The 14,126-nt window shown below is 34.4% G+C and overlaps 1 pseudogene; it reads right to left on the reverse strand.

The window, feature by feature from the left end:
• Window positions 1–439: 439 nt before the first annotated feature.
• LOC145294339 (U2 spliceosomal RNA) lies at window positions 440–573 on the reverse strand (annotated as a pseudogene).
• Between the last annotated feature and the right edge of the window lie 13,553 nt (window positions 574–14,126).

Here is a 14,126-nt window from a genome sequence, read left to right on the forward strand (position 1 = left end):
TAATACCTGTTAGATGATCTCCTACTATAAGACAAGGTTATCTAAATATACTGTCTTCATGACCATAAATGTTTTCATGACCATAAATGTACCAAACATTGAAGGTAGTGTCTGCTTTCAAAATCAAAAGCAAAAACACCATTTTATCTCTTACAAAAACAATTAAACCTAACAATATAGATAAATATTTGAAGATATGATTAACTTGAAGATCTTTCTTTATTTATTGGATTCTGTTTGAAGATGGATTACTATTTGGAGATAGATATTATATGAAGAATCATAACGTTTTCCAAAAGTAATGGATTCGGTATTCCATCCATCCATCGAGCGCGACCGTAGCCGAGATTGAACTCACTGCACGAGTTTGTGGTGTACCTATTTACTATGCCTCCCCACGGGACAGAGTTAGACACCAGGGTCGTTTCTTAACGTGGAGAAAAGGTACAAAAATAAAAATTGTCTCAGTCGTGAAGGATTTCTCCTCCACCGAAAGAGAACAAGAAAATGAAGTGCAGCATCTGAAGAACAGATACTACACTTTGATCTTGGCCAAAAGGCCAAGAGTGTGGTGTAATTCAAATCCTATCGATAGCTGAATACTTGATGCTTCGCCAGGGCTATAAAGGGTATTTTTTATCGTGACCCCATCACTAGTCGGGGTGCCTAGCACGGCTTCAGAGAGTCCAATCTACCCCGAGAGAAGGATAGACCGCACCAGTTTCTCAACCTGGTATTTTACCTTGCAGTACATACAGAGCCTCGCTTTCCCAAAATGGTCACCCATCTGGTACTGGCCAAGCTCAACGATGCTTAACTTCGGTGATCTGGCGAGAACCGATGTGTCAACGTGATTGTGCCGTATATAAACAACCCAAAAAACATTGATATATCAGAAAAAAACCCCACCCAAACCAAAATCAATAAATAAGTATCTGAATATGTCTTTCACTAAGGAGTCAACAATTGCAAAGGCCTGAATGCTACTCGAGGATTAGGGTTAATGAGACAAGAGTGTAGTGGTTGACATTTGATAAAATTTAAAAGAACTTTCCAAAATATCTGAATTCGGCAATAAATTTACACTGAGGTAAATATGCCCTAAAACAACACACCCAGACACATCAATACTTATGGTTATATTCATAAGTAAGGGAGAACGAGATTTGAATTTTCCAGAGACCGTTAAATTACACGTAAGGAGTAGTTCCTTGTTCCGTTTCTTAATTAAACTGCAAACAAGCATGCTATACCTATAGTGATCTAGAAAACACAGCCTTCACAGTTAGAGGTGACATTTCAGGTACGGTTACGCGACTTATTTATACTATCGTTCACGCGGCAGTTTTCTAAGCACATCACACTAAAAGAATAAAAACATACTACATTGTTTATACGTGTTTGATAATTAAGGATGAAGGAAAAGCAGAGATGCTGCACATATGTTTTCCTTTTAATAAGCAAGAAAATAAACATGTTTTTTACTTCACACATTTATGAGTGTCAGTATTAGATGCATGTTATTTCATTGAACAATTTATAAAGTTGTCTCTGTGATTCTTCTTTACTTTGCAATATGTTATTAGAGTGCGTAACGTGATGTCTAAATGAAATATAAGCAGTAGTACACCAATAATTGTCGTGGAATTAAACATTAAAAAAAAAGGGAATATCATTTTGTATACACTACCACAAAATGAGAAACTACAAACTAAATTTAACAAGAAAGTTGTAAATCTCATCGATCATTTCTTCTCTGTAAACATAAAATATTCAGGAAAATAACCTAAAACTGTTCTTTACTTGCTGCAAATTGTAGAAATGATATTTAGGGTACATAGTAACAAAATAATGAATGAAAGCACTAAAGAAGGAAATAATAACAAAACGCATAAAAAACAAAACACGTAACAAGTGAACAATGTAAAATATATCTTCTAGAATTACAAATGATATATAACTACTGGAATAATAAATAAAAATCAGCCAAATAGAACTAAGAAAGATAATAATGAAGACGAAGTTAAAACTGTAGAACTTGTGATTTTTGTCCGCTATAAAAGTTATTTACCAAAAGCTTGCTAAATATATGTAAATATTTATTTAAAGAAAAACATATATATATATATATATATATATATATATATATATATATATATATATATATATATATATATACATATACATATATATATATGTGTGTGTGTGTGTGTGTGTTTCTTGAAATAAATATATTTAATATATATATATATATTTCTTTAGAAATATATTTTCTTATTATATATCAATCCTTATATAAGAAGCTCAATGTAACTACAGAGCAATATAGAGAATAAATGATAAAAAGTTATATTCCAAAATTCATAATGTTGACCATCTTATAATTTATTCCTTTCTTCAATTCAATACAGCGTAATGGAAAAATAAAAAGGTATTTGCAGCTTCTCTTCTAATTTTCGGATTTTAATCATGTCAAATCACACTTCATTTCCTTTTGACGGATTGATTATTGCTATTTCTTCTGATGAGTTAAAGGCATAATACATTCACTGATTGATATAATAATTAAGTGATTGATTTTGCGCTACAAAACAAATACTGTCAAGAATTGTATAAGTAAACTGAATAAAAGGAATAAATTATAAGATGGTCAACATAATGAATTTTGGAATATAACTTTTTGTCATTTATTCTCTCTCTCTCTCTCTCTCTCTCTCTATATATATATATATATGTGTGTGTGTGTGTGTGTGTGTGTGTGTGTGTGTGTGTGTGTGTGTGTGTGTGTGCGTTATGTGTAACCCGTATAAAAGGATTTCCTTTCGGGGCCTTGCAATTCCTTATATCCTGGTTACACTCATATCCGGGGTTATTTATATCCGGGTTATACTGTATATTAACACAGGCTCTAATTTTGAACCAGAGAAAATTTCTCCTCTATCCGTTTTGTAATATTCGGGTCTCTTATATCCGGGTTATACTATATATATATATATATATATATATATATATATATATATATATATATATATATATATATATTGGCTTTCTTTAAAAACTACCCAATTAACCTAAATATTATGGTAGATTGATAAATCGATCTATAGATTACGTATATAAAAGTTGAGGTTGTTTACACGGCAACCAAGAAGTGCTAACATGCTGCCAGTTCGTTTGCTTCAAACTCTACACAGCACCCCACTCCCTCCCTCATTTTCCTTTACAGACTAGCACCACATGATAATCTGAAAAGCATCCTGTTCTCAGGTGCATGATATCATAAAAATCGAGACACCTCAACAGCACGTGGATCCGATCTCATACCGACTGTACTATTAAAAAATGCTCAGCTGAAGTTGCTCCAGTCGTCACACTTTTCAATAAATACCTTAACAAATCTTGCTTTTCTGACTGCTGGAAAACTGTTTCTGTGGTACCAGTTTGCAAGGATTATGGCGAAAAACTGACGCATTAAATTATTACGCCATTAGCCTTCTCCCGCTTTTCGCCCAAATATTTGAGTCATTAATTAATCAAATTCTAGTCCATCACCTTATACATGCTAAAATTCTTACCGACCAACAATGCCGATTTAGACAAGCCCGTTCTTCAGCAGATATCCTTACTGTAATCTCTGAACGTATATACCATACACTGGATTAAGCAGGGGATAGTAGGGCATAAGCCCTAGATATATCTAAAGCTTTTGAGAGGGTATGGCACGATGGTCTTCTTAGGAAAATCAGATCATAGTGTATTACTAGGCGAATACTTAACATAATAAACTCCTTCTTGAATAAGAGAAAAATCCAGGTTGCCCTCGACGGTCGTACATCTAAACAATATGAGAAAAATGCTGGTGTACCTCAGTGGTCGATTCGCGGACCTTTATTATTCTTAATATTCATAAATGACTTCCCTGATAAAATTGTCTCTGAGATGGGCATATTTGCTGATATAACAGGCACGAGAGGAAAATGAATCTAAGGAAATGGCAGAACATTAGAGGAAAACCTCCAATCTGTAGAAGAATCAAGACAAAAATGACTACATTCAATACTGCCAAGAATAAACTTGCTTTCTTCAATAATTACAAGAAACCTTCCCAACTACGAATAGCTATGGTTAAAGATACATTACCTTAAAGTACTTCTTTCAACCTCCTCGGCTCGCAGAAAACATGAGTTAGAACCGGTACATCAAGAGCATTTCCAAGGCTGCTGTGAAAGAGGTTGGCTCTCTCTACCGTGCTAGAAAGTCACACGTCCGAAAGTATCTTGTACCTTAAGAAGACCACTATTCGCCCATGTATGGAGTATTGTTGTCACATTTGGGCTGGGCCTCTGCTACGGGTCTCTCAGTCCTGGACATGATTCAAAAGAGAGTCGTTAACCTAATAGGTTCTGAACTGCCATCTACGATCAACCTCTGTCTCACCGACGAAATGTTGCACCTCTATGCCTATTTTACAAGTATTTTAACGGTGGATCCTCTGACGTATTACAAGTTCTTATGTTCCCTTGACGTAAATACCACTATCAAACTCGACAAGCAGCAAAGTCCCACCCCTACACAGTATAGATTTCTAGATGTAAGAAAGCCTTTTACTCTACTCCAGAACTGCTCGACTCTAGAGTTCCCTTCTGGTTTCCTGCTTCCCCACCTGTACTGATATGCGGAAGTTCAAGTGTAATGTGAACAACCATCTTGCTGCTAAACTCCATACACATCATCCATGTTACTTATGTCCTTGATAGTAGGCCTTATATCAAAGTGGCACTGTGTATTGTTTGGGGTGAAAATGTAATAAAAAATAATAATAAAAAAGGTTAGATATTGATAGCAGCATTTCCTTTCAACTTTTCTAATACAATTCGTTCCATAACACATTGTAGTCTGGCTTTAAACTGCAAGAATGTTAATATTTGAAAAGCAGCAAACGATTAAAATCTGCTGATTTATCTTTGATGGTCAAAAGATTTCAACGGGCTAATCTTGATTCCATAATGATAACGATCCGCATCTTTAGAAATGCAAATACGATTAATTACAGACGTGCGTGCTTAAACATTCATGTTGGCCTTTTCAGCAAAGCGACATTTAAAGGCGCCATGATACAATGGCAAACGTGAAACTCGTTATTTGGTATGTGTGTGTTTTAGAGCACGTGACAAAAATCAAATTTATTTAATGAGAAATCATTTTTATTCTTAAATGCCAGGAAATAACTGAAAATAATAAGTCAGCCATGTTCTTCGCTCGTGTCTGATATATTTCTGCCTTCATTTATCAATAGCGGGAGATCATGTCCGGTCATAGAATACTTTAATTCATGCAGGTTACGTATTTATAATTCCATAGGCAATTTTAAATTGAATATTATATATATATATATATATATATATATATATATATTAATATATATATATATATATAAATATATATATATATATATATATATATATATATATATATATATATATATATAGATATATAGATATATATATTCATGCAGCATTTTTTCATTCAAGTAAACATTATTCACTGCAATTATTTTAGGGAGTTATTTGCTGCAATTAGTTTCTAGTGGATTTGGTTTTATAATTTTTTAAAATTTCGTATAATCATTAAGAATGTTTTTATGTTTTCCATTATAATCAGATTTATTAAGGATGACAAAGATGTTAGATTCATCAGTATTTTTTATAACCATATTAGGATGGTTACGTAGTTCTTTGTCAGCATGTTTTAGATCGGTAGTTATTGTTGAGTTGTATTGTTTATTTTTATGAAATCGAGTTTTTATCGCCTCCGCTTTTAGAATATCAGGTAACACTCTTTATCTCTGCCTAAACTTAAACGTAGGTTCCATGAACAAAGCTTCTTTCTTAAAACTGCACGCCTATGAAATTGTCTTCCGTTTTTCTGCTTTCCAGTTGACTACAATATGGTTGTCTTCAAGTCTAACGTAAACAAGTTTTTGATGAGCCGTTCCATATAAGTTAACAAATTTACCGAATCTCCATTACTAACGGTTACTATATTGTTCAATTTCTACTGTAAACTCGTTAAACCTTATCCTCGAGTGGCCTCTTAGCCTTGGTAAGTGGTGATGCCTATGTAAAAAAAACAGGATGAGTGTTAATTTTGTTTTCTTTTTTTAGGTTAGTGATGTGTTCATAGGCTTTTTTTTTTTGTTTTCATGGTTAAATTGTAGTGTAAGATGGCAGTTGGGTCTAAGATTTAAGAACTCTTTTTTGTGGGTCAGTAAAATCGTAATTAAAAAGATAGATATAAAGTTGTATTATGATATGTCCATGGTATAGAGAGTTTAATTTTCTTGGATGGTCAGTCGATGCGAGTGTTCGTAATTAGAGGTAATGGCGGTAAGTCGTTTTTGGAGTTGAGTGCATTGGTCGTTGGTGATGCGGTCCTTCAGCTTTTCTTCAACTTCATGTAGTTCAATTGTATGTTTAGGAATTAATTTTTGGGTGTTGTTGATTTGCATTTTTATTAAATACATTCTTAAATTACATCTCCCTATAATCTTAGAAAAATCCTCGTCGGCAACACCAAAATTATATAAGGTGAAAATAATCTTCAAAAATTAAAAAAAAAACTTGAAGCGCCATACATTAGAACTTATCACTCTACTATAAATGATATTGCATTCGAGAAAAGCAGCAATATATTAAAATGAATTGCTTAACGCACAACGGACTGACTTTGCAATAGTGCCCACGAACTTGCTCATTTTAATACTCTAATTTTTAATCGACCTATATTTTTATCGACTTCTCATCGACTTTATATATTTTAAGTGCTCAGCCGAAGTAGCTTCAGTTCTCTCCAAACTCTACAACAAATGCCTTAATGAAGCTTGCTTTCCGGTCTGTTGAAAAACTGCTTCTGTTGTACCAGTATTCAAGAATTCTGGCGAAAGGACAGACCCATCAAATTATCGCCCCATTAGCCTCCTCCCACTTTTTGCCAAAATATTTGAGACCATAATTAACCATGCTCTAGTCCAGCACCTTACAGATGCTAAACTACTGACTGACAAACAATATGGATTTAGACAAGCCCGTTCCACAGCAGACATCCTAACTGTGATCTCTGAACGTATATACCATTCACTGGACAACGCGGGGGAGGGCAGAGCGGTAGCTCTAGATATATCTAAGGCTTTTGACAGGGTATGGCATGAGGGTCTCCTCAGTAAAATCAGATCATACGGTATCACTGGTAGAATACTTAACATAATTAAATCCTTCTTAGATAAGAGAAAAATCCAGGTTGTCCTCGACGGTCGTAAATCTAAACAATATGATATAAATGCAGGGGTGCCCCAGGGTTCTATCCTTGGACCTCTATTGTTCCTGATATTCATAAATGACCTCCCGACAACATTGCCTCTGAGATGGGTATATATGCTGATGACACTACACTCTATGGCAGGCACGACAGGAAGACGAATGAACACATTTCTAAAGAAATGGCAGAAACACTAGAGGAAGACCTCCAATCTGTAGTGGAATGGGGACAAAAGTGGTTGGTCGCGTTCAATGCTGCCAAGACAAAACTAGTTTCATTCAATAATTACAAGAAACCCTCTCTACCACCCATAGCAATGGCCAACGACTCTTTATCTGAGAGTCCATCTTTCAAACTCCTTGGCCTAACGTTCACAGGAAACATGAGTTGGAACAATTACATTGAAGGCATTGCCAGGGCCGCTGCAAGAAAGGTGGGCTCTCTTTACCGTGCTAGAAAACTACTAACACCCGAAAGTATCCTGTACCTCTATAAGGCCACCATTCGCCCATGTATGGAGTATTGCTGTCACATCTGGGCTGGTGCATCTGCTACTAGTCTCTCGCTCCTTGACAAGGTTCAAAAGAGAGTCGCAAACCTGATAGGCCCTGAACTGGCATCTAAGCTTCAGCCTCTGTCCCATCGACGAAATGTTGCATCCCTCTGCCTTTTCTACAAGTATTTTAGTGGTGAATGCTCTGACGAACTGCAATCACTTGTGCCCCCACGACGTGTGCACCCTCGACAAACCCGAGAGGCTGCTAAATCCCACCCCCACACTGTAGAGATCCCTAGATGTAAAAGATCTTTTTACTCCAATAGTTTCTTCCCCAGAACCGCTAGACTCTGGAATTCCATTCCAGGTCCCTGCTTCCCCAACAGTACTGACGTGCAGAAGTTCAAGTGTAACGTGAACCGACACCTTGCTGCCCAAATCCCTACATAGTACCCAGTAGTTGTTGCCCCTGATAGTAGTCCCCTACACCAAAGTGGCAATTTGCCTTGTTTGGGGTGAAAATGTAATAAAAAAAAAAAAAACTTACCATCAACTAAACGCGGTTTAATGTATATTTTACTTTTCAATTTCTAATTTCTATTTTCTATCCTTCTCACTTTGACGTCCTGATCACCTGAAAAATGATTCATGGACGAATCGAAAGCGCTTGTGACAGTAACAATTATGGAACCTTTATTAATATACTCGATGTTGATATAAAAAAGATTATACTGGAAAGCGAAAAAAAATGAATTATAAAACAAAGTATTTCCGTTGCATTTAAGAATGTTTGCTTAAATATATATATATATATATATATATATATATATATATATATATATAATTTAAAGGGGGTTAGAGCAATTTTCTATAGAGCAGAGTGTATTTTAATGCAATAGTAAAAATACTAATTTAATTAAAATACAGGAAAAGAATAATGCTCGTTGTAAAGCCGATGTATAAAAGCTCAATATGCAAATATCCTAGAGCTACTTTTATATTTGGTAAGGGTGATTGATAATTTATAATTCAAAATTAAAATTGAAAATTAAAAATTAAAAATCCGTTTCATAAGAAGGAGCACAACAAACCCAATAAATTGTACGATCGTTTCGGAAACGATGTTTTTTTTATTGTAACAGGCATTTCTGTTTTAGTATTGTTCCACCGGGGGTGGTTGGAGGAGTGTTACTATTGTTCTGTGAGGGGAGTGTCTGCTTATATTGAGTCGATATTCATTTTTACGGCACATCAGCCCTTAAGAGCGTTTTATAAAAACGAAGCAGAAGAACGTACTTTATTATATCTTTTTCACACAGTGTCCTCACGTGATTTGTGTCCCGACGACGGCTGCTTGAACAAAAGCTTTCCCATGCATAACAAGAATCGGAAGTCTCCTCTCTCTGGATGATTGGAAATTTATTCGTTTCACGGTCGAAGTCGCCCCCCCCTCTTCTTTGCCTATCCTTAGAAGGAGTATAAGCATTTCTCTATCGATTCATTTGCCATACATCGCTACCCCTCGTCGCTTTCATCAAATGTATTCATATTCTCAGAAGAACTGACGACTGTGTCTGTCGGGCTCGAACTGTCTAACTAAGCACGGGTGCGCCCTCCTTTATATATTTAAGGATAACGTGTTTTGTGGGCGGTCTCCGACCGGATGCACCTGCAGCCAATGAGTTCACAACACATCGGAGCGGTGTCGCCAGGTTTAATGAGTCTTAACTTTAAATAACGCAATTAGTGCGGGATGTCTTTGAGTGTGATAAGGGTCAACCCATCGCACTCAAAGACATCCCGCACTAATTGCGCTATTCATGTCATAGAGTCCAAAACACTGTGCAGACAGTTTTATATAAAATCCCTATGCCAAAATAAAGAGAAAGGACAACTGAACTAGAGAGAGATACAGAGAGAGAGAGAGAGAGAGAGAGAGAGAGAGAGAGTAGTAGTAGTAGTAGTAGTGGTAGTGGTAGTATAAGTATGAGTAGTAGTAAAATGTCACCTTTCACTATAGAGGCCCCTATATTCCATAACATTTCTACTCTGATCTTTCGTCGGACGGCTTATCTTGGAAATCCCCATCCTGCTCACTGTTTCATCGACTAAACGAATGTAGAAATTTAAATGCAATGACCAACTCCTCAAACATGTTTTCCTTAAAAAAAAATACGTCGCCCCTATCACAGTAGCACCGTACGCATTACTGGCAATATGCCTTGTTCTGAGCGAAGTAAAATAAAAATATGCGTTTGTCTCTATGTGTTCTTTTCTTAAGGGGCCCTTGGGTTGTGATATATTTTGCAAGTGGAATTTTGTTAGATGTTTGGGTCTCTCGAGCAATATATGATGAGGTTTATATTATTTCAATGTCGACGTTTTGAAAGACAGCATTTGAAATCCTAACTATGAACAGATGTCGATCAGTAATACTTGGCCCCGTTGGGGATAAAGTTCAGTATCATAGCTATCGGGAAGGTCTCTTCAATTTAGCAATAATTGAGAGTGAAGTGAACTTGCTTCAGGCTTTCGAATGTACAAATCAAGAAATAGGTCAATACTAAAAACGAGAAACACATAGAAAATATGAAAAGTACTGATATATATATATATATATATATATATATATATATATATATAGAGAGAGAGAGAGATATAGATAGATAGATAGATAGATAGATAGAAACAGAGAGGGAAATAGAAGAAAGTTATGTGTTCATCAACGTTTCGTCTTTATTTAATGGATGAATGAATTACAGGAAATAAAATATAAGTACAATATTTGAAAATATTATATATATATATATATATATATATATATATATATATATATATATATATATATATATATATATATTGTTGCTTAACTTCGATGATCTAACGAGAACCGGTATGTCAACGTGATTGTGCCGTATAAGCAACGATGAGCCTGACCAGTACCAGATGGGTGACCATTTGAGAAGTATTGGCGATTTAGGTACCGCGCCGAATCGTACAAATTTCCAGGTTGGTATCTGGGGACGCGTTTAATTCACTGAGGAAGATGCACATCCGAATAAACTCGCCTTCGTGGGTTGGCGATATGGCGGTACTCCGCGTAATTGTTTACCAGCAACCTACAGCAAGTTGTCTTCCTGAACCTGCATGTCAAGACATGTTTGCCGCAACGAATATCTAAAGTGTGTGGGACACAAAGTTGCGCCTCGTGGATAACTTAAAACATATGTAGTTAGGGCTGGATAAATCCTAATTAGCAAAAATGTATACTAATATCCGAGTTCTTATGTCAAACAGCTATATTCCAAGTTCTAAGATTTTATTCATCTTACCACTAATTTTTTCAGCATGTAAAATTTTTTCACAGCACCTGTGTCGTAACGCAGAAACAATCGTTAATTATGATGTCAATACTGAATTGTTTCCATATAGACTCATCAGAAGAATAAAGTATATAAAAATAATTAGGCATCATCACATGAAGCCGAAGAAATTGAAGAATAATTGTGACACGTTGTAATGTTATTGAAGCCATAAATTTTGACATGCAAAATGAAATAAATGCTGAAATGAATAAACGTTTGGAATTTGGAATATAGCTGCGTCATCATTTGTATATCCTCGGTTGTTAAAATTAACATATGTCGAGCTTCATAAATAAAAGGACTGGTATAAACATAGTTTGAAATATAAATGAAAAAGCATATTTTTCCATAAACATATATATATATACATGCATATAAAAAGAGAGAATATTAAAATATACTTATGGAAAAAAGGTACACAAAAACGTTTATACAATTTACAATCGCTTGTAACCGAGCAAAGTGTTGATTACTCTATTTATTTCTACCAGTAAATAGGTTTCACTCACTTTGTTTAAAAGCTTTTAACTGTCAATAAACAAATGATTATCTTACCTTGATACGACGAAACTAAAAATTTATTTTTTCTTTGACTTATCGGTATTTGTTGTTGATGATCTAAGCTTTATATAGGCCTTTGTTTCTTATGCATTATATAAGTGCGTAATCAAAAAAAATAGTTATCCACAAATCTACAGTTAATTGCTATTTCTATTCTGTAATTTAGTAGATCTTTGAAGATTAATAGTTTTTCACTTAAAAATAATTTTTGTGGGTCATCTTACTACCTGCACATTCCCTCCTAGTTTATTAGTTTCGATTTAACAATAGATAACAGCCGATTTTTTGGAATTTCAAGTAATGATTCGACATACTAAGATAATTTATTTATCATGATTGGAAAATGTTGTAGGGCAATTTCTAATATTTCGAATATAATGTGCAAAACACTGATATTCACTTAATTCGCTCCAATATTTTGCCTGCACAGATATTAGATTATTCGAAGGACTTTTCAAAAGATTCTAACAATTTGGAAACGACAGTGCTTCAGATGTTTTTCCTTTGTTTTTGTATATCCGTCATAAGCGAAGTTTTTTTGTATTTTTAGTATTTGTACACGTTTTCCCAATATTTTGTTTTGGATTATTATTATTAAATTTATTATTATTATTAAATTTATTATTATTATTATTATTATTATTATTATTATTATTATTATTATTATTAAATTTTCCATGCGATAAACATTTTGTCTATGTGAATCATCGCGTAACAAATTAGAAAATACTACTTTTTTATTTCTTCCATTTTGTTATATTTTTCTTTTTTCAAAATCCTAATCTCTATTCAAATAACGAATTTGGTTTATGTCATTTTATGAACAATTTAAAAAAAAATTCTGCATTGCATGATTGCTTTTTTTATTACTAGCAAGGGGATACAGGATATTGCCTGTCGTAAAATACGCTTAATATATTTTAATTCCTGCAGATTTCGTATTTATTATTGTAGAACCAATTTTCTACTTAATATATATATATATATATATATATATATATATATATATATATATATATATATATATACCCACCTTTCTGTTTTATCCAATCGAGAAATCGGCCGTAGATTGAAATGTAATGAGAAAACGGTACGAAAGACTGTGCAAAAGCACCAAAACACAAGTGTTCGTGATGCCCTTAAATCTGGTCGTACTAGGGTTACTTTTAACAGGGAAGACAATGCTATCAAGATCCGCAGCCTAAGAAAAAGATTTGAAACGGCTGCCTTAATCTAACAACAGTGCAATCTTGTTAAGATTGCCCTCTTTCTACTGTCAATAACGGATTAAAGGAATTTAATTTGCGAGGATATGTTACAAGACGCAAACCAATGATTTTTGTAAGGAACAGAAAGCGCCATCTGAACTTCGTCAGATATGACTCTTCATATTGGTCGAAAGTGATTTTTAGCGACGAAAGCAAGTTAAATAGGCTAGGCAGTGATGGTAGGCTCCATAGGAGGAAAGACGAAAAATTTAATCCTAGGTGTTCAATTTCAACGCTGCAAGGTGGTGGAGGTTAAGTTTTGGTGGGGGGATAACTAGTACCAATTGTCCAGGGCCTATAGCTCGCTTGTAAGGTCGAATTAATTCGACCAAGTACATTGTTATGTTGACTGAGCATTTTCTACCCTACTTTGATCGGAATTTGGATATCTTTATGCAGGATAATGCTCCCCTTCACACAGCTGGCAATGTCAAGAGGTTCCTAGAAGAGCATGATATTTCGTTTTTGGGTTAACCTGCACAATCTCCAGACCTCAAGCCTATGGAAAAAAAGTATGCATTATTTCAAGCAACAGCTACGCAATGATAAAATTTCAAATTTAGAAGAACTTTAGAATTCCCAAAAGATTGCTACTAAATATTAACTAGTTCATTGTGTTCCTGTTGCATTTATGTCCTAAAGTTAGATTTAAATAACGATTTTCCATTATGCGGACTTTATTTTTGCCTCCTCAATTTGAAGTTATGTTTTTAAATTGACGTGAACACTAGAATATTTGAATTAAAAGTCAAATATGAACAGATAACATTATAGAAAAATAAAAGACCAATCAAATAGAGTATAGTTTGTTTAGACAGTTACAGTTACTTAAATTTACAGTTTTTTGAAAAAATTACAAGTGCGGACTTTCTTTTTGCCACCTATATATATATATATATATATATATATATATATATATATATATATATATGTGAAATTGTCTGCCTCTGTGTGTGTGTCTGTGTGTGTACATTTTCCTCCCAAACTATTCTACAAATTTTCAGTCTACATACTTGCGGATTGACATAAGGGATATTGCGATTTGGGAAAATCTTTATAATTGGTTTTCGCTTAGAAATTTGGCTGTCAAGGGGTCAATGTTCAACGATTTGACCTTTGAAA

This window comes from Euprymna scolopes, chromosome 15 (genome assembly GCF_053919585.1).
Source record: "Euprymna scolopes isolate OS-2025 chromosome 15, ASM5391958v1, whole genome shotgun sequence".
Lineage (NCBI taxonomy): Eukaryota > Metazoa > Mollusca > Cephalopoda > Sepiida > Sepiolidae > Euprymna > Euprymna scolopes.